We start from the raw sequence: 21,203 nt of genomic DNA, 5'->3' as shown, positions 1-21,203 counted from the left end.
GTCGGGTGTTCTTCGGGGGTCTTATCATCCTCTTCCTCGCTTAACCGTTCTTTACCTTTTTCAATATCTTGATATTAAACTTCTGTTTTTCCTTTGTTCTTCTTGGATCTTTCATGCCAAATAATCTTTGACCTCCAAAAGTGCTGGTCTCATGCCAACAAACCACCCCTTATCTTCTTACTTGCATTCTTAGTTTCTCTCGTCCTTGAGTCCATATGTCTGTTCTCCTGTGTTCTCACAAATCTATCTACACAGCCTTTAATTACTTCGAGTTGCAGGATGTCTTATCTCGTTAAAGAAAACCATATATTCTGCTTATACCTACTTATTGCTTACGAACTACAAAATATAATTGACATCTGGAATATGTATCAACTACCATATATCATGACTACAATACACCTTCTCCCTCTTTTAAACATCACAGCATAGTAAACACAGTTTTTAAATTCCAAGCAGAGAGATTCCAACTTTGAAGGCTACAACACGTTCTCCTTTTAGCACAAAATAACCCATTTCTTTCACTTACCCTCCTGTTTCTTCTTTTTCGTGCTGCAGCACAGACAGCCAGTACCCACAGCTGCACAAAGACTCCCACCGCTCACACCAGTGTGCAAAGCACTGAGGAGCCTTGGCTCACTCTTGGCAGTACAGGAGCAATCCATCTCAAGTGCGCTACACATTTGGCATTGCGGGGTATCACAGAGCGAGACTTAGTTATTACTTTTCCTCCTAATAACAACAACAAAAGAAAAAAGAAACCCTCCTCGCTTCCACAGCTCTTCTTTCCAGGCTAGAGAATTACGGCAGCAACTACCTAGTCTAGCAGTTTACTCACGTGCTTAGAGTCTGACCGCCAACACAATCTAACAAGAACAACTATTAAGACAAGCAGAGCTGTATTTAAAAAAAGTGGGGTTTCTCTTTCCTCTCCTGCAGGTGTATCGCCCAGAGCAGGCTCAACTTCTGATCCTGAAAACTGCTCCTCGGTGCTTGTATGCTCACTCTGGGAAACAAAGACAGCTATTCCAATTCTTTTGCAGGTACAATCTTTGTTTACTTTCTACTTTGAATGAAAAGAAAACAGACATTTAGCATTAAATGCAGCATGATGCTCCTTACCTTGCACTCCTCTTTCTCTAATAGATCTGTATCTTAGAACATTCTGAATGTATTCTTTCCCAAACCAGGCACTGAACATGAACCCCTACCAGTATCCCCTCACTTTCAGTAACTTTGCATACATCATCCCAGTGGTCCTCCCAAAATGTACCAGGCTGCATGGCTGCATAAAATGAACCGGCACCATTTAAAACCGTCTTTGGCCTGGAGCACACGGCACACATCTCAGTTGTTTGCTGTATTCTTGCTATGAGGCAGCAAAATGAACAAAGCCAGGCTACACAGAGGGGGGTAGTGGGAAAAGGTCTGGATCCTGCACAGTTTGGGGGGGAGGGGGAAGGATGGGAACCTATTTGATTCTCAAAATGCAACAGCGATGTTTTCCAAATACCTTGCTGACCAGACCAAAACGAGATTGTTGAACATTAACAGCAATAAAAAGAGCACATTTCAGCATTTTAAATGTGTTGCTGTGCAAGGTGGAGAATAGACAGATCAGAGGAACATGCCACACGTTCCAGCTGCAGATGGTTGCCTAACAACTGACAGGCGAGCACAGCACTGGCTGCTGTGGGAGTCCTTGCATCGGCAAGGACACGGGCCTGATCCTAACCAGGAGACTACTGTATTTTGAGGAGTCAGTGGTCCATAGAACAGTTAACGGGAGAAGGCACGGGCCTGGCACTGTGCAATGCTGCAAATAGAGCTTGGTCTTCAAGCCTGTGTTGTGCCGCATATACCCCTTGTTCACAGGATCACCTCAGCCAGCTCATTGTAACAAAGGAGCCTGCAGACAGCTCCTGCTACTGGCAATTACATGTCCTTGTCTCTATCACAAAGTGAAGCAACAGGTTCTCAAGTGAACATCCTTTTCTTTGACAGCAGAAATGATGAATGGTATTATTTTGCTCTCAGAAAATCCTGGGAGAGCTCAAAAGATCAAGTTGTCTGTGGAACCTCTCCACAGGAGGGAACTGCACCACGTGCCGTGCCCTGCTCCAAGGTCCCTCTGACCACACCACTTGCGGTTCCCAGCATCTGAAGGACATAAGATTATCTAAACCATCCTCTTCTCCCTTCGGGTGTTAGCTTCAATAAATGGAATTCTAATCAACACGTTACGCAGTCCGAGGACCTTTCTTGCAGGGATCACAAAGAAAACTACGTCCAGTGCACTACCGTTTCAAACCCCAAAGAAGGGTTCCCAGTGTACTGTTTAGGGCTTAGAGTTTATTAGCTAAGGATTTAGACCTTTCCATTTAACAGGAAGTCATCAAGCCTCAGCCCCAAAGTGCTAAACTGTAAACCCTGGAACCCAAATGGTCACTGGGGATTTGAAGTTTATGGATGAGGTTAGATTTGAAATCCCAGGCCCGGATCAGTAAATGAGGAAACTGCAAACCCTGACTGGGAAATAACGAGCCCCACAAAATCAAGTAATAAACCATGGCTCCTGACTGGAGAAACCCTCAAGAACAAACTCCAAACTATAAACTGTAACTGAAAAATCCTGAACCTTCAGTTTGCAACACTGCTGAAAGCACACTGAGTAGAATCCATCTATGGATCTGAAGCTATATCACTAACGCACTACTGAGGCACGGTCAACACCCACCGCAAGGTCCTGCGCTCCCTTTCCCACCAGATCTGTCTGCGTTCCTCATCCTTAACTGCACACGGGTCTTATTCTCACCCTGAGCCCACCCTGGGGCCTACCCAGTGCTCCGCTCCCTGACCTTGACCCACCTCCAGCACACACCCCTGCATACATCTTGGTGGTCCGATTTTGGCCAGCGCTCGAGCTTACCGACTTCCTGGCACCCTCTCTCCCTCAAAGTCATTCATCCCTACGCTGGTCCCCTGCCCTGCTAAGCAAGGTCTGACTTTTTGCTTCTGCTCAGAAGAAATGACTGACCAGTGCTACGTGGCCAACTCATCTGTGAGGAACACACACATGCAAGGCACATCCCAAGACACCCTGCTGTACAAAAAGGACTGCTGAAATGTTGCACCTCACTAAGAGCCTCACTGAAACTTTTCTAATGCGACAATGGTTTTATAGAGATACTATGCATAACACCTTCAACAAAAGGTTTACTGCCTCACCTTTCTCTCCACTCCTATAGCAGCATTAGGGGGCTCAGTAGAGGTTATTTTTGTACACACACTGGAAGTTGCTCCTGGCCCTCACTGTCCCTTTGCAGCCTACTCACAGGCTCAGCAGCACTGGGGATGGGCGCTTGCTTGGTGAACTGAACATCTCGTTATTCTCATTCTCTGCACAGCCTATTTCCAAAATTGGAAACATCCAGCTAGTTCTCCCACAAGGAAGGTTCCAGACAAGAGAAGGCAAGAGGGGCTTAGGAGGAAGATGTACCACAAGACAAAGGTCACCTTTGTCTCGGCAAGAGGAGGAGGCAACACGAGGAGGAGGAGGCAACACGAGGACACAGCAGGACACAGGAGGTAAAGCAGGAGGAGGCAAAAGGAGGTAGCAGGAAAAGGAGGAGGAGGAGGCAACAAGAGGCAACAGAAAGCGAAAAAGGAGGAGACCACAGGATGCCACATGAGGTAACAGGAGGCAAGCGGAGGACAAGGCAATAGACCACCACGGGAGAAGGAAAAAAAAGGAGGCAAGAGGAGGACGTAGCAGGACACACGAGACAAAAGAAGGAGGATGCAACGGGAGGCAAGAAAAAGAGAGAAAGGAGGAGACAATAGGATGCAACAGGTGGCAACACTAACAAAGAGAGAAGTAGGCAACAAGATGCTCTAGGTGGCAACAGGAGAAGGAGGAGGCAACAGGAAGCAACAGCGGGAGGAGAAATAGCGGAGGCAAGAGGAGGACACAGCAGCACGCAGGAGGTAAAGGAGGAGGAGGAGGCAACAACAATCAACAGGAGAAGGAGGAGGAGGCAACAGGATGCCACAGGAAGCAACAGGAGGCAATAGGAGTAAGAAAAAGATGAGGCACCAGGGAACATGGGAGGACACCAGAGGTAAACTAGGAGGAGGCAACAGTATGCCATAAGATGCATGCAGAGGAAGCAGGATAAAACAGGTAATGGAGGAGAACGAGGAGGATGTAGGAATCGGTGGAGGCAACAGGAGAAATAGGAAGCAACATGATGAGGGAGGAGGCCAAAAGGAGGCAAAAGGAAAAGGTGTCTTTGTCCTTCCCGGGCCTCCTCTTGCCTTTCCTTGCCTCCTCCTCCACTTGCTTCAGGCTTCTGCTCTTGCCTCCTGCTGCCTCCTCTTTCCTCCCCCTCCTCCTTCTCCTCTTCCTCCTCCTTCAGCCTCCTTTTGCCTCATGTCCTGGTTTCAGCCCAGCCGGGAGCAAAGCACCACGCAGCCGCGCACTCACTCCTCCCTCCCCGTGGCCACGCTGGGATGAGGAGAAAATACAAAGAAAGGCTCGTGGGTCGAGACAAGCACTGCCCCACTTATGGTCACGGGCAAAAGACAGGCTCAACTTGGGGAAGAAACAAGATCAATTTGATTTACTACCGATCCAATCGAAACAAGGCTAAGGAGAAGCAAAACCACCCCTCAGAACACCTTCCCCCCAGCCCCCCCTCCTTCCCGCCTCAACTCCACTCCCGGCTCTCTCGACCTCCTCCCCCCGGCGGCGCAGGGCAACAGGCGAGGGGGGTTGGGGTCAGCTCACCACACCTTGTCTCTGCCGCTCCGTCCTCCTCGGGGGGGGAGGACTCCTCACTCGTCCCCTGCTCCACCGTGGGGTCCCTCCCACGGGAGACAGTCCTTCACCAACTGCTCCCGCGGGAGTCCTTTCTGCGGGCTGCAGTTCCTCACGAACTTCCCTGGCGCGGGGCCTTTCCGCGGGCCGCTCTTCAGTCACACACTGCTCCAGCGCGGGCTTTCCCACGGAGTCACGGCCATTTGGGGGGGCCTCCGCTCCCCCGCTCACCTCCATGGGCTGCAGGGGGACAGCCTGCCGCCTCACCACCTCCTCAGGCGCCCCTCCTCCCCCTCCTTCTTCTTCTTCTTCCTCACCCACCTCGGTATCTGCAGAGCTCTTCCTCGCCCATTCCCATCCCCCTCCTCACTGCAGCTTCCCCCCCTTCAGCATGTTCTGCCAGAGGCGCTACCGCCGTCGCTGATTGGCTCGGCCTTCGAAGGGGCGGGTCCAACTTGGAGCCCGGCAACCTTCGAGCAGCTTCTCTCAGGAGCCACCCCTGCGGCCCGAGAAAAACCGCCCCACACAAACCCGGCACAATTACCCGTAGCCTTTTTTTAGGGCCCGCAGTTTCACCTGGGGGGTTTAAGCCCTCAGTTTTAGGGCAGAAAGCCTCTTCTCTGTAGGGCCCAAAGCCTCGTTTTCCCTTCCCAAAGTCTCAGTTTGGGCTTCCAAAGCCTCATTTGGATGGTGCACAGGCTCCGTTGCAGTTGGCAGTGTCTCCTTTTTGGAGCCCAAAGCCACCTTGTCAAGCTCCAAAGCCTCATTTTTAGGATCCGGCCAGTTGCTTTGAGGGTCCACGCTGCATCCTGAGTTTGCAAACCCTCATTTTCATGCTCCAAACCCCTCTTTCAGGGCCCAAAGCCTCATTTTCAGCATCTGAATCTGTGATTCTAGGGTTGAAAGCCTCCTTTTGGGGGTCCAAGCCCTTGCTTTTTGGGCCCGGGGACTCATTTTGAGGGTTTTAATCGCTCTTTTAGGGTAACATGCCTCACTTTTAGGTTTCAAACCTTCATTTTTAGGACTGAAAGCCACTTTTTAGAGTCCACAGCTTCGTTTATAGGGCCCAAGTACACATTTTTCTGTCCCGAAGCCTCGTTTTGACTGTCCAAAGACTCCTTTTAGCGTCCCAACCCTGATTTTTGTGAACAAATCCTCATTTTGATGGTCCAAAGCTTTATTTATAAACTCCAGAGCCTCATTTCAGGGTCCACAACCTTGTTTCTAAACTCAACTTTTGAGGCTCCGAACCTCATTTTTAGGGCCCAATGCCTCATGTTCAGGGTCCAAAGAATCATTTCCACAATCCAGCCCTTCATTTTTAGGGTCCTGAAGCCTCATTGCAAGGGCCCAAATACCCATTTTTAAGGTCCAAACCTTCCTTTTACAGCACAAACCCCACCGTTAGAGCCCCAAGCCTCATTCTTTCCCTTCCAAAGCCTCCTTTTCAGGGAAAAAAGCCTCCTTTTCAGGGACCATAGGCTCATTTTTAGGATCCACTCTGCAACTAGGAGAGCCCAAGGCCTCATTTTGAGGGTCCAAATTCTCAGTTGGAGGGCCCAAAGCCTCATTTGAGAGGCCAAGCTCCTCGTTTAGGGTATAAAGCGTCACTTGTTTAATGTACAGCCCCTCATTTGGAGCCTCCAAAGACCCATTTCTAGGGTGCAAAGCCTTCGTTTTTGGTACTGAAGCATCCCTTGAGGGCACAAAACCTCATTGCAGGGTTCAAAGCCTCAGTTTCATTTCCAAAGCCCCATTTTTAGGACCCAAACCCTCCACTGGAGGGTCCAAAGTCTCCTTCTCAGGGTCCAAAGGCCTCTTTTACAGCTGAGGACATCCCCTGGAATGACCCAAGCCCTCTCCTTGGGACCAAAGCCTCATTTCTTGGGGCCCTATCGAGACCAACAGGTTCCCCTCCTTTGCAGAGCCCAAAGGGGCACGTGTAGCATCTCCCCCATCATTTTTAGTGCCCAAAGCCTCATTTGGAGGGCCAAAGTCCTCATTGTTCTGGTCCAAACCTTTTGGCCTTTTATGACCCATAGCCTTTTTTGAGGGCCCACAGTTTCATTTGGAGGGTTTAAACCCTCAGCTTTAAGGCAGAAAGCCACTCTTTTAGGGTCCAAAGTTACATTTATAGGGCAGAAAGCCTCACTTTCCCTTCCCAAAGTCTTAGTTTGGGCTTCCAGAGCCCCATTTGAGGCTCCAAACCCTCATTCTGAGGGTCCACAGGCTCCGTTGCAGTTGGCAAAGTCTCCTTTTTAGAGCCCAAAGCCACTTTTTTAGTTGCCGAACTCGCATTTTCCATCTCCAAAGCCTCATTTTTAGGATCCGGCCAGTCGTTTTGAGCGTCCAAGCCGCATCCTCAGTTTCCAAACCCTCATTTTTATGCTCCAAACCTCTCTTTTAGGGCCCAAAGCCTCATTTTTAGAGTCCAGAGCTTTGATTCTAGCATTGAAAGCCTCCTTTTTATGGTCCAAAGCCTCATTTTGAAGGCCAGTCCCTTGTTGGGACACAGAAAGGACCACCAACGGCCCTGGGTGGGAACCCAAAGGCCCATCAGGAGATCGTGAGGGGACGAGAGAATAAACGCACAGAACAAGGCGCAGCCTTCAACAGCGCCCACCTATGGGACTCACGTAAGCCATGAGTACAGCTTTACAGAGCTGGACCAGCCCCTCCAATAGCCCAGCCACAAAGCTTTCTAAACAAGGCAAAAACGTTGACTACTTTTCTCGTCCCTACTTAAGATTCCCTGTAGAACTGGGTCTTGGCCTGACCGAGGCTGTAGGAGGGAGGAAGACGAGGGAAAACTTTGCAGGGAAAACGCCCAGACACAGTATGGCCTGGTGTCAATAAATGTAGGCACAAGCAAGCCCTCAGGAGCAAACTCTTTATTGTCTGCCTGGGGGAGCTGCCCGGGGGCTCTGTGGCCCTGGAGCCGCACACCTCCTCAGGACACCCTCCACGAGGCTCCCAGCTACCGCCCTCTTTAATGACTCGGGCTGCACGGGCTCCTCCAGGACAAGCTTTAAACGCACTGGTCTGCGCCGTGCTCCTGCCTGGGTAGGGGGCTTGGAACCCGCTGGAGGCATGGGCTCTCTTGGAAACTGGGGGCCCGTGGAGGGAAGGGTGTCTGCGGTGCTCCCTGGCCGGAGTATACGCAGAGTTTCCCGTGCGGGCACCGAAGACCTTGCTGTGGCTCTGGAGGTGGAATCCCTGGACTCCTGAAGGCCTTCTGTTGGCCGGCGAGCACCTTGCTCAGCGCCTCGGCGGAGAGATGGGAGGAGAGTACGTGAACTCTCCTCTTTGAGTTGTCCCGCTTCCTCTGAAGGCCTGACTATTGCAGGGAGGCTGAGAGGTGGCAAGACTTCCCTTGGTTGAAGCTTCTCTGATTTTTGCTTGGGCTTCCTTTCTTCCTCTAACTTCTTCCTCACCGTTTCCAGAATTTCAAGAACAATGGTTTTGGCATACCTGATCAATTCAGCATGCAGCTGCTGAACTCTGGAGATGGCCTTTTGGATGCTCTCCTTGGCAATCTCACGACTCACTCGTGAGACATCAGCAGTGTTTTGCAGCGGTTGCAACACGGGCACCTTTGCTCTCTTGCCTGCTTCTGGGATCTGCCGTTCCGATGCTCTGGCTGGTCCTTGTCCTTCTGTCACGCCTTGAATCTTCAGGATCTCAGAAAACTGACAGCGGAAGTCCTGTTCAAACTGAGAAGCTACAAAGGATGACAAGGTGGAGCTAACACTTTCAACAGCCTCTTTGGTCCTTTTGTCAATAGAAGACTGTGAAGATGCTCTGTCAGAAGCTGCTAGTTCTGCCTCCCTCCATCTCTCTTCTCCGGATTTGCCTGCTCGGCTGGTTCTTCCCGCAACAAGCTCTGACACCTTCTCCCTGCCTGCTGGCCCAGGCTCGGCTGCATCAGACGTGCTGGGTACCAAGTGCTCCCCAAAGCTCTCCAACACGCTCGCCACAATCTCTTGAGCCACCAGTCTGATCTTGTCCCGGCGATCCGCAGAAGTGTCCAAAAGCTCTGGCCTTCTGGCACTGGCGAACAACCTTCCGCTGACCTCATGGGGAGCCCTCCTTAAGACGCGGACGGACTGATCCAGTGCCTTCACACGCTCCAGCACCTCCTGGACCACGGTCTCAGCCACCTCTTTAAGCTCCTGGTCTTCTGCCAGCGTAGCCTGCAGCACCGTAGGCTGTATGCTGTTAGGCGCTTCTTCTCCGGCACACGTTGGAGGCTAAAAGGAGAAGCAGTTAATGAGTGAATGGGTTCCTTCACCTCCCTTTGCTTTCCTCTTCCTCCTCACAGGACCCCTGCCCAGACGAGTCCCTAGCAGTCAGGCTTGAAAAACTCTGGTTTCTCTGTAGGCCACCTGGCACACGGAGGTTTCTGGTCTCCTGCGGCCAGGAGCCAAGTGTTATGGGCACCTCTCAGAATCAAGCAGGAGCCATCTTGCTTAGAGCAAAGGGCACTGTAGCCCCCCTGGACCTCAGCACGGTAAACCAATAGCGGAGGGAAAGCTGTCAAAGGTACTGGACCAGGCTCTTCTGCCACGGGTCCCAGCTGCTCTTGGGGCACTGCTGCCCTCTATCAGGGTGCCCTGTTTGCCCCTTTTCAGGGCCAAATGCCAGGAACGGCTGTTCTGAGAGCAGAAAAGAAAACGATCCTTCTTCTTGAGGCACCTGGCTGTTGTCTGCCAGCCCAAGGAAATGTCCTTGGGACAGGAGGCAGCCTGAAGGTCCACCGCGGGCTGCCGGCCTCGTGCAAAGTGGGGAAGAAATTGCGAGTCAAGCACAGAGCCAGGCAGCAGCCGGAAATTGTCATTTGCTCTTTTGCAGCTTGACAGCCTGACTGCCACGGCAGAAGGAGCTTAACCCTTCACCCCGGCATAGATACCACCCCACACTATCCAGAAATGCTTCCCAAGAGGCTGTTGCAAGGGATGGAGCCGGGCAACGTTTAACGGGACCCCCGCTAACGAGAACTGGGCAACAGCAGGCTCTCCGCTAAGCTAATCAATGACCTCCTGGAAGAGAAAACCAACCCACGAATGGCCAAGCACCGGCACTGTCAGGTTCAGGGACGCTGCATCTTTGGAAGCAGAAGTCTTTGGATGAAACCAAGAGTTTTTCAACCAGGCGCGAAACCAGCACCATGGACCGTGCGGCCACTTAGTGCAGCAGGTTCGTGCTAAATGTGCGAGTCCGTGCACAGAAGTGGCCACTGAGTGCCCAGGCACACTTCTGTGTCAGAAAGGGCTAGTGCCTCGTGTCTCAGAGACACAGGAAGGCAAGCAACCGCTTCTTGGTCTCTGACAGCCACCCTCAAACAAGGACACGTCGCACACCGGCCAGGTACCACCTCCTCAGCGACCAAGCACCGTTCGCAAGCCCTGAGTGGCTGTGTGTGTGTGGCAGCGTCCTCTCTCAAGTCCCAGGTACCAACGTGCTGCCGCACAGCAGAGGCAGCCCCCAGCATCCACCCGGCTCCTACTCACCGGCCTTCCTTTGAGAGCAGACTTTTGGGAGCTGCTCTGCATGCCTGGCTGTCTCCTCTTTCCCAGCTGCTGCTGCTGGTGGCACTTGGCCTGCTGGAGGAGGCGTTGCTCTTTTTCAAGAGCCTCCAGTCTTTCCATCGGCTTCTTGGTCACAGTCAGATGCCTGTCAAGAGAAAGGAAGGCAGCTGAGAAGGAGCCGCTCTGTCCGTCTTGCCCAGGCCATTTTCTGCTCGGCCACTCCCATCATCCTGCTCCCGGCTGCTTTGCTCCAGTAGTCCCCGCAGCAGCTTCCAGCTGCCTGTCCAAGGCTCCAAACACACACTGCGCCAACGTGACTGCAGCCCGCACCGGCTCCTGCCACCACTGGCCTTTGTTTGTTTACTGCACCAGGAGGCTCCAGCACTTCTCTCAGGGACCACGGGCCCCCTTGAAGAGCAAGCGTTACTTGGCCTTTTCTTACCTCTGCCTCCTCTTCCTCCCTCCACCTGGCAAACTCTGTCTTTGCTCCTGTGGCAGCCACTCTTGCAGGCGAGAAACGTCAGTCCCTCCCGGCAGTTTGGAGGCATCCTCTGATTGGGCCAGGTCTTGCTGAAGCTTTTTCTGAAAGGTGACATCAGGTTGTGGCTTGCTGTTGCCTGGACAAGCGCTCACGCCCCTGCATGCTGAGGCACCCCGCGGACCCAGGACAGCCATCTGCTTCAGCCACGCGACGAGGGCGGAAAAGAAATGCTTCCCTCGGGACTCCGCGTGCTTGCACGTGACTTTCCTGCCCATGCCCAACCCCTGCACCCTGCGCTAGCTCAGCTCGCAGCCCGGTACTCCTTTCCCTGCCACAAGACCCAGCCCAGCAGCACAGCCCTCACCTCTTCTGCACTGACCGCCTCCCCTCCCCGACATGCTGCAAGTAAAGCCCTGGCCCTCGGCACCGTGCCGCTGACCGGTGTCCACGAACCCTCCGCTTTGCCTACCTCCTCTCGCATGAACGTTTTCTCTGCCTCCAGCTTGAGCGTGGTCAGATACTGCCTGTACTCATTGAACTCCTTCAGAGTGCAAACCACCTATGGCGAGACGAGGGGAGAAATCCCCCGAGAACTCTCAAGCCAGCTCCGTAGGCCGCCTTCCCCAAAACAGCCCAAACCCAGCGGGAGGGGAGCTGCTCCTCTGCACACCCTCCCCTCCGCTCCTCTCCCCAGTGGCGGGGCCCCTGACTCCCCCCCAGCCAGGGCCGAGCGGTGCTCCTCGCCTCAGCACCAGGCCTCGCACTGGCTGCCTCCTCGACGCTCAGGCAGCGCAGGGCAGCCGGAGAAGAGCAGGAGCGGGAATTGCCAGAGGGACGCTGGCGCTACTCCTGCTCCCAGGGAAACCAGCCCCACAGCCCTGTGCCCTCCGCCAGCAACAGGCGGCTGCAGCAAGCGCTCTGGGAACCCCGCTTGATGAGGACTGTTTTTATCAGCCCGATGTCCAAACCTACTTTGCCGTCACTGGTGACGTAACCCTCTCTCTTCAGCCTCTGCAGGTTGTCCTTGCGTTTGTGGTAGGCCCGCAGATGCGGGTCATGCAGGCTGTTGTAGTCGGTGCTCAGCAGGCGGCAGTATGGATCTCCCAGATTGAAATAACCAGAGGGCTGGTGAAGCTGTGAGAGAGATTTTGCAGACTATGAAGGAGGAAGGAGAGAGCAGCAAAGGGGTGCCAAGCGGTACTTGTGAAAAGGTAAAGGTCCTTTGAAGACCAACGCTCTTCTCCATCCTTCTGAAGCCACAGAGGACACCACAGCCGGACTGCGGGGTCAGGCTGGGCTGGGCTGGGCTGGGGGAGAGAAGACAAAGCCCACCAGCAAAGTAGGCATCTTAGGCCAGCAGGAAGAACTGCAGACCTTGCCACAAGAGAAATGAACCTTCAGAGCGAAAAGTTCAAGCCTGGCGGTTCAAACGCAGCAAATGGCTGATGCTCTGAAAACAGTCTCCCCAGGGTTCGGCAGGCCCAAGGGCTGTGTCAACTAACTCTGCCTCCAGGAAGTCTCTGCCTTGGGAAAAATGCACCGCAAGCTGCAGTAGGAGGAGGACACCGTCTGCATTCCCCAAGCAGAGAAGCCCGAGCTTTTCCAAATACACCAACAAGGCAAGCAGAAGGTTGCACTCTCCCTCAGGAGTGCCCCGCGGCCTGGCTCAACATTGCTGGATGAGCTGGAAGGGCACGTTGGCCCGGCCCCCGGACACACTGCTGCCTGCTGCAGGCAGGGCCCCAGTCGCACGCTTGCACGGTGCCAGAAACCAGTCCAGAAAACTGACAAGTCCTCCTCTCTGTCTCTGCACCAGGGAGCCAGGAGCTTCCCAGCGCTGCCGGATTGAAGGGCTGCGGCACCCACTGTAGGACAGGCGGCCACAAGGACTTCTCTGAATGACGGGGACCCCGTAAAAGAGGAGAGCTTTTCTACCCCTTTCGACTTCCTTTACCTTTTCCCCCAGCTTTGTCCTGCAGAAGACAGGCTTGGAGCCCGCGTGCACAGGGATCTTGACCCCAAGTGGGAGGTCCAGCAGCCCAGTACCTCCTTCTGCCAGTGGCTGTCTCTTGTTCCCGAGCTAGAAAGAGGGAGACACTCATGGGCACTCAGGCACTATCTCCATAAGCCTCCTGCACGGCAGTTGCGAGAAAGGCTCTCGGAAGACTCCAGCCAAGGGGAGCGCCAAGAGCGGCCCAGTCAAAAGCTGCTCTCTGCTTCCTCGCCCCCGTCCCCACAACTCCTGACCCTCCCTCAACCCACGTCCGCGGCCTTTCCCAGCAAGCCCTCCCACCTGCTTAGCCGTAAGCCAGGCTGGGCACAGAGGCAGGACTCCCTGCAAACTCTCCCCAGCCCAACCACCTTGGGATCCCTCCCAGCTCCCCGGCCATGTCCCAGGCTCCCGGGCTGAGCCCTCTCCATCAGCCCATCGCTCACCTTTCCCCGCTTCCCCACTGCGCTCAGCAGTGCGTCCATGTTTCGGACGCCAGCAGCGAGACGGTGCTCCATGGCTCCTTCCAAGAGCTCTCCTGGAGCTGCGACCCTGCGCTGGCACCTCTCGCTCCAGAGGCACCCAGCTGTGGCCACCACAGCTGGTCTTCCAGCAAGCGGCTATATAGAGCAGTTGCACATTGTTGCATCATTGCATTGCTGCATCATCACGTTGCCGCACCACCGCATTGTTGCATCATTGTCTTGCCACGCCGCTGCCCAGCCGCCCCAGGGCCCACCTGCAGGCCCCTCTGGACACGCATGAGGGCCACCCGCTCTCGCTGACCCTGCTTTGAGCAGGGGGCCTCGACTCGGTGCTGACCTGCTGCCCCTTCTTCCTCCTTGTACCTCTTTTTCCCAGCTTTGGCCTTCCGATGGCAGGGCTGCAGCTGGGCCGCCCGCGGGCGGCTGCTGCTGCTGCTGCACTGGATTTGGTAGACCATTTCCCTGTCATGGGCAAAGCAGCCTCAACTTGGGGAATTGCACTGAATTACATTTCTGGCCCACCGCTCTCAACATCTCCTTCCTGATTTGCATCTTGAGAAACACAGAGGACAAACGAAGGATGCAGGAAGCCCCTCTCCTCCCCTTGCCTCAGGCTCCCCTTCAGCCCAGACACCTCTCTGTCCCCTCCTCAGTCTCCCCTGTCACCCTCTGTGACACCCTCCCAGTGCCTCCCGGGAGGTGACGGGCGGCGCGGGACGTTCTGCGTCGGTGCAGGGAGCACCTCAGTGCCGCCTGCTGCTTCTGACCGATCAGCTTCCTCCCACACCAGTGACCTCACCACACCCCAGCAATGTCACCTGCCACCGCACCACCCTCTTGCTTGCCTCTGTCCTCTGCCTCTGGTTCTCACAGTCCCTGCTCTCCTCCTGCTTCCCCAAGGGGCTGAGGAGCTCAGAGCTGGGGGAAAGTGGGCACAGCGCTGCTACAGAAACCTGCTGCTGGGGATTCGCGGGTTGAGTCCTCCATGGAAAGGAGGCACTGTCACCTCTGTCAGGAAGAAAATACCCTCCTGATCACTGCAACACGCTCACTCACAGCCCACACTGCACTTATTGGAGAGGGACCAAAAAAATCCATTCATTGCCTCTGACACTCAAACGGTTTTAACACGGACCTGACTAGTGTCTTCCTGACCCTCTTGCAGAAGGGGATAAGGAGCCACCAACAACCGCAGCCTCTGCATCTCCAGACCCCCCTGGAGAACACACTCGGCACTTGCTTTCTGCAGAGACACCGCTTCCTCAGCAGCGGGGGGACGGGTGTGAGCCTGGCAATATATAAAACAGTAAAAGCAGGGGCAAGCCAGTGTTACTGGTCAGCATGTCCTGCTGCCCCAGGCTCTAGGCAACGGAGCAGCCAGAGCATTCGGGTGTATCGGACTGTAAAAGTGAAAAGGAAAAAGGAAAAAACCTTGGGGAAGCTGAAGTTCTAGTCAAAATCACACCTCCTGTCTGAATCCACAAAGACCCTGTCCATGGTTTTTTTGTCCTGGCAAGGCAGAATAAAAAAAGAAAATTAATTAATAAAAAGAAGCCAAGAATATTACGCAGAACAGCTTCTCTTCCAGGATTTTGTAACTTGTAACCTGCAGACCGACGCAGATGCCACTGCAAATGCAGATACCGCTGCAACTACCAGTTCAGATGCAGATACCGTTACAGATTAAGATACCATGGCAGAGGCAAATGCCACTGCAGATGCAGATACCACTGCAGAGGCAGGTACCACTGCAGATGAAGATACTGTTGCAGTTAGCGTTGCACACATACCATTATGCCAAACTTTTTATATTCCAAGATTTTGTAACTTGCATCCAAGCTCTGTGCCCCCCGGAATCCTCATCTCCATCTTCTCCACCATCTCCTCCTGCCATCAGCCACAGAAGGAAGTCTGTCTCAACAGCTTCAGTAATTTGACCAGAAGAAAGCAAGAAAATGTGTTCCGGTACTAAGAAGGAAGGGCGGGAACTTGGGAGTCATTTTCCTTTTGTTACAATCATTAGGGATGTCCGTCCTTGTTACAAGAGAGATTCCCTTTGCAAGAACCAAAGGGCATCTCTCAGGAGAAGTTAGCTTCTAGTTCTAACTCTTGACTATTTTCTGACTTTCCTCACCTTTTGGAGCTGGGCCAGAGCCCTCTCAACATCAGGCATCGCTTTTTGGAGTTAAGCAACAGTAACCCTGAGTTTCTCATGTCTACTCATTTCTGCCTTGCTCTTGTAATCCTTGAGAAGGATGCAGAAAGACTCTCAGAACTGTGACCTCTTTGTCTGGCCAGCCCAAATACATTTATTACAATACAGATTCCCCCTACATGGTCTATTTGTGCTAACCAGCCACTTAACTCGCAGGCATATGAAAGCAGCTCTTCTCAGGGAAAAAAAAACAACAACCATAACCAAACCCAAAACCCACTACAGAAGACCAGAAACGTTAGCTTTCAAACTGGCATTGTTTGAAAACAGAAACCCTCTGCCCAGCCACAAACGCAAAGGAATAAATAAATTCAGTGTGCTTTTAGTACGTAACATCAAGAAACAAGACTTTCAGTTGTATTTCACAGTTATTGGGCCCGTTACATTGCCATGTTCACATACAAACAGAGGAAAAAAAACCCTCATAAACCTCTCTAAAGTGGGTCAGAGGAATAGCCACTCTCGCAAAGATTGCTGCAGACAGAGTCAACAAGATCAACCATGAAATGCTGAGCAAATGCCCCAGCTGCAGTTTTCTCGGAGGGGTCCTCCTGTTTCTGCAGCGTTTGCATCGGCTGGCGTTCGCAAGGTGCCTTTCAAGGCAATGCTGCATGTCAAAATTCAGCCTCTCGTTGGTACGTCTTTGACCTGGATTTGGAAGAGCGACCACAACGTACAACTCATCAATCCACATAAAATCAAGGACACCAGTATTTGCATTCTCCAGCCCCTCCAGTCCCCGTGTATGAAAAACAAACAAAATCCCCCCATGTTCCTATGAAGAAGCGATGGGCCAAACTAATCCTCTCCTGCTGCCCTAGCATGCGCTAGTCTAATTAGACATTGTTTTATTGGGCTTGCAGAGAAAGAGAGCCTTGGGACAAGCTGAAGGCTGTCCAGGATTTTCTGCACTTTTCAGCATTCACATTTTATATCCAGTTTGGTGGAAGTAAAGACTGAAAAAAGAAATGGAGAAGGTTGATGAATGGTGAGTAAGTATTACTGTAAAGGTGGATAATTATTATTAGAATGGTGACAGTTTTTTATTAGAAATAAAATTATATTATTATAAAGAAACACCATTATGAAGAGGAAGCCTTGCCTTTTCTGTTGACTGCTAATTGGGTATTGCTCTTATCGTTCCCTGACTACCTGGAAATCATGAATGCATGCGCACCACAAGTCATGTCTCATTATTTTGGGAATGTGTTATTTTCCACTGAGTACCAAGACGACAGCTCTTAATTACATGTCCCGAGAGCAGCCTCCGCCGACTGTCCCCTGCTGCGCACCAACACGAACAGCACTGTCCCCTGCCCTGCCCATCTCCACGCTCGGGAAGAGCTGTTCACACACCCCTGCCCAGGCCACCCCGCTGCCTCAAAATTCCTGCTGTGCTGCTCAAGGCCATGAAAACTGTCACGCTACAGCTGTACCCAGATCACTGTTCCTCATTCTGAGTGAGACTGCCCATTCCTGTGTATTCCCACCTGTCTACAGCAGCTGTTGCCTTCTGTCTTGTAAGCGTTTTGGAAAAGTACCCTTTTTTTCCTGAATACCCTCTTTGACCTCACTACAGGACAGGTCCCCAGTCCATCACCATGGCTGGTAAAGTCTGCAGCGATACAGAATTGCGCAGGGATGACAAACACCCAGTGGTCCAGCTCATTTCAATTGTTTAAGACAAGGCTTTTGGCTAGAACACAGTCGAGAAAATTTAAAACCTAACACTCCCATCTGGATCGGCAGCTCTTTCTTCATCAGTTCTTTGCATTTCTCTCATTCCTTGGGAGTACACAGCAAGACTTTCCTCATCAAAAGAAGCAACAAAGATCAGTCACAAACATGCAGAAGACCGGACATCCACATACTTGCTGCCTACCCAGTAACATCAGCAAGGCCCTGCCTATACACAAAGATTAAATTAACGTACAGTTTTCCTACGCAGGAAGCAACTAAGGATCAACCGAATACAACCATCTGTTGTTACCTATTTGCACAAGAGGCACGTGCTGCTTCAGCTTCTATCTTTCAGGCTGTTACCCATGAGAAAATGGAAGCACGTTTTATTGTAAGAGGAAACCTTCAACTGGAAAGCCAGTTCATGGCCTGATTTGCCTCTCTATGCATATATCTAGTGAACAGTCGAGGAAACGTCACGTGAGCAATTAGCAAAGCAAACCCAGGACACCTCAAGAGGTCCCGTAACTACACGAGTCTGTCTTTCCTTTTCACCCCAGTTCCCAAAGCACCAAGGCAGGAGCAGGCAGGGCATTCATGCGCTCAGCTCACACCAGGGAGGAGAGAGCGGGAGCAGCCCTCTGTCACCCAGGCTTAGCAACAACAATTTCTGCTCTCATCTGGGGCTTAGTCCATGTGTAGTCATGCGTGTGAGTTATGGCCTAGCCATGGTGATACTGCTCAGTTTAGGGTTAAACATGAGACGTTGTCCTTTAAGGAGGACCATTACTCCATAGCTTCACTATGCAAGCCTGATTACTGTGTATAAACTATGCATGCTTTGCTGAGGACCGTACCCTCGAAGAAGGAACTAAAGACTGATAAAAAGGAAACATCCTGCTCCAGAAGGCACCCGAAGATTGCCAAAGCAGCATGAACTAGGGGAAAAGCAAAGGCAGCAGGGGGAGATCACGACCACCGACTCCATTCAAGGCTGGAAGAACCTGCCCCCCACACCTGCAAGGAGCATGCACGCTAATTTACACAGCAAGCGAGGCTAACTGAAATATAACTGGCCAACAGTAGATGAGATGGTGACTACTAAGCGATGAATGTAAATTTAGGCGGGATTTTACGAAGCATGTAACAGAATAAATACATTGTTTTTCTTTGGTGTGGCCTGCCAGCTTTGTGGAGTCACCCCCCAGCACCCATCTCTGCGCAGACTTCAAATAAACAGATTTCTCGGCTCTGTGCGCATATCGCACGCCGGGTACCGACCCCCGCTCGTGGGACAACACACGTGCAAGTACAGTACCGACCCAGACACGAAACAGAGGGTGCCAGTTAACCCCCGGCGCCACGTACGCTGCACCTTCTGCCATCGCCTCCTCTCCACGAATCGCTTTCCAGTCTCTTCCACCTCATCCCAGCTCAGCTACCTGCACTCTGGCTCAGGGCTGGCGACCCTCGGGGCAGCAGCAGGAGCTGCTCTGACCCTGGTTGTGGGGTTGTTCCTGGGGCCGAGCGCTCGGGCCCAGGGCTGGTGAGCTGGGCCACGGCAGGGCCCACGGGTGATGAGGTCTCCAGGTCTCCCACGGGTGATGAGGTCTCCAGGTCTCCCCCAGGCCCGTCCACGCCGGGAGACAACCTGCACCTGCAATTGCAAACCCGGTCCCGGCCTTGGCCCTGGTCCCCCCCTCGCCCCGGCTGCCCCACCCCATCTCTCCCCCATTTCTCCTCAGGCCACTCAGCCTCTGCCCCCTCCGGCCCCGCCCCAGGTCGGCAGTGACTGACAGGCCAACACCGGCTCTGCTGATTGGCTCAGCCGTGGCCAATGGCGCAGCTGTTGCCGGGCGGGCAGGGGCAGCCCGGGCCTCTCCTCACAGAGCTGCCCTGTGCCAGCTGCCCCCCGCCAGGGCAGCTGCTCCTCAGCCAGCCGGGACACTGGGCCTGCGGAGAGACGGCCTGCAAGAGGGGCCATTCCACCTGGAGCTGTTCTCTCAGCAGCGCAAGGTGTGTGCGCAGGTCTGCCCTCCCTCGGTCTGCTCGTGGGGTCTGGGCCCCCTCAGGGAGGGAGGGAAGGGGAGAGGACGGGACGGGACGGGACGGGACGGGAGGGGAGCTGCTCTGCGTTGGCTCTGGATCGGCAAGTCTTTCCCAAAAGGCGGGTCTGCCTGGGCTCCAGCCACAGCCCTGGGCGGGAGGAGCTGCGTGACGGGAGCCGCTGGCCTCGGCCAGGCCGGCACCCGGCAGGAGACAGGGCTCTGGCCCCGGTCGCACCGCCCGTGCTGAGCCCAGCACCCAGGGCCTTCCTCAGGCCTCACCTTCCCCCGGGGCTGAGGAGGAGAGACAGCCTGTCCTGGCGTGGCCCAGGGCATCCTCCTGCGGCCAGAAGGAAGGACAGAGCCCCGTCCCTCTCCCCACAGGGGCTGACCACTGTCCTTCCCTTCTGTGCCTGGGGCTCCCCAGTGCTGGCAAGGCCCTGCGGGGCTTCAGGGCCGAGCAAATGCTGGGGCACCGAGGGCTCCCGGGGCAGCTTTGGGCATCTCCGAAGCCGAGGCGTGGCTGCCCCTTTGCTTCTGCAGATGCAGTTACCTTCTACCCGCTTCGTGGTCAAAACTGTTTCTTCGTCACGGCACGTGGACTGGACAGATGCCACCTCCCTGTTAGTCTGGGAGGACCTCAGGGCAACGAGGCGGTCGCAGCATGCACACAGGTAGGAGGGCAGCGGCAAGGAGCCCTGTCAAGGTTTTCCTGCTCTTTCAGATCTGAGCTCAGACGTTGGTGTGCATCCCAGCACCAAAGTCTGCTTTTTTTCCTCCAAGCTGCACAGCTTTTTGCCGGCAAGAGCGAGTTGGGCTGAGCTGGTCTTTGGGATAACTTGGCTCCTTCCATTTGCAATTGCACGTGTACGCTTTTCCTTTTTTCCACCAGTGTCTTCCTTTCACTCCCCTTCCCCCCAGGTTGCATTCTTTTTCAAAGGTAATTGTGATTTGAGTTTCCAGACAGATCATGGAGCAGGTAGGCACAGGATGTACGTATAGGCTGGTCTAGACCTTCAGAGCTGCTTTACCTTTAAAGGCTAGATAGATATGGGCTATGGGTAGAGTTTCTGTTTGCTAATTATTACTCCTTTTGGGGCCCTGTGACAATAAGTTTGTCTGCCTGCAGATCTGCTGCAGTTAAAACTACCACTGAAAGAGTTTTGATGATGGCTGCTGTTCCATGTGTTTTCATTTTGGGTACCCATTTCATAGAGCTAGAATTATTCCTTTGCAGGTAGGTGACAGGGATCTTCTTGCGCTGGTCTTTTTTTTCTGGGGCGCATCCTGATATCCTTTGTCATCCAGAGCTTTCCCCTCTGTTGCCAAGAAGAGTGATGGTCGTGATGTGGACCAAATCCTTTGAGTAACAATTTCTTCAAGTCTGATTATGAAGGTGCAAAGCCTCATTTTGAGAGTCGAAATCCTTCTTTATAGGGTCCAAAGGCACATTTTCAGGCCCAAAGGCTTCTTTTCAGGCCCAAACCCTCATTTTTGAGCTTCCCAAGCCTGCTTTTTGGGGACCAAATCCTCCTTTTCATGGACCACAGGCTCATTTTTAGTACTCGGTCTGCAATTTTGAGGGCCCGAAGCCTCCTTTTGAGCATCTGAAGACCCCTTTTTAGGGTGCAAAGCCTTAGTTTTTGGTACCAAAGCATCCAACTGAGGGCCCAAAACCTAATTTCAGGGTTCAAAGCCTCATTTTCATTTCTAAAGCACTATTTTTAGGGCCCAAAGCCCCATTCTTAAGGCCCTGACCCTCCTTCCGAGAGTCCAAACCCCCCTTTCACAGCTCTAAGCCTCAACTGTAGTGCCCAAAGCCCTATATTTGGCACCAAGGCTGAGGCCAATCGTATGAAGTTTAACAAGGCCAAGTGCCGGGTCCTGCACTTCGGTCACGGCAACCCCATGCAGCGCTACAGGCTTGGGGAAGAGTGGCTGGAAAGCTGCCTGGCAGAGA

At 53.2% G+C, this 21,203-nt stretch overlaps 1 long non-coding RNA gene across 1 annotated transcript; it reads left to right on the top strand.

Moving 5' to 3' along the window:
• Nucleotides 1-19,105: 19,105 nt before the first annotated feature.
• Nucleotides 19,106-20,640, top strand: LOC128134979 (uncharacterized). The gene is made up of 3 exons (XR_008232889.1): nt 19,106-19,214; nt 19,787-19,917; nt 20,481-20,640. It is a non-coding gene; the product is annotated as an uncharacterized LOC128134979 (long non-coding RNA).
• The last annotated feature ends 563 nt before the right edge of the window (nt 20,641-21,203 follow it).

This window comes from Harpia harpyja, chromosome 21 (genome assembly GCF_026419915.1).
Source record: "Harpia harpyja isolate bHarHar1 chromosome 21, bHarHar1 primary haplotype, whole genome shotgun sequence".
Classification (NCBI taxonomy): domain Eukaryota; kingdom Metazoa; phylum Chordata; class Aves; order Accipitriformes; family Accipitridae; genus Harpia; species Harpia harpyja.
This window is presented reverse-complemented; position numbering and strand designations above follow the sequence as displayed.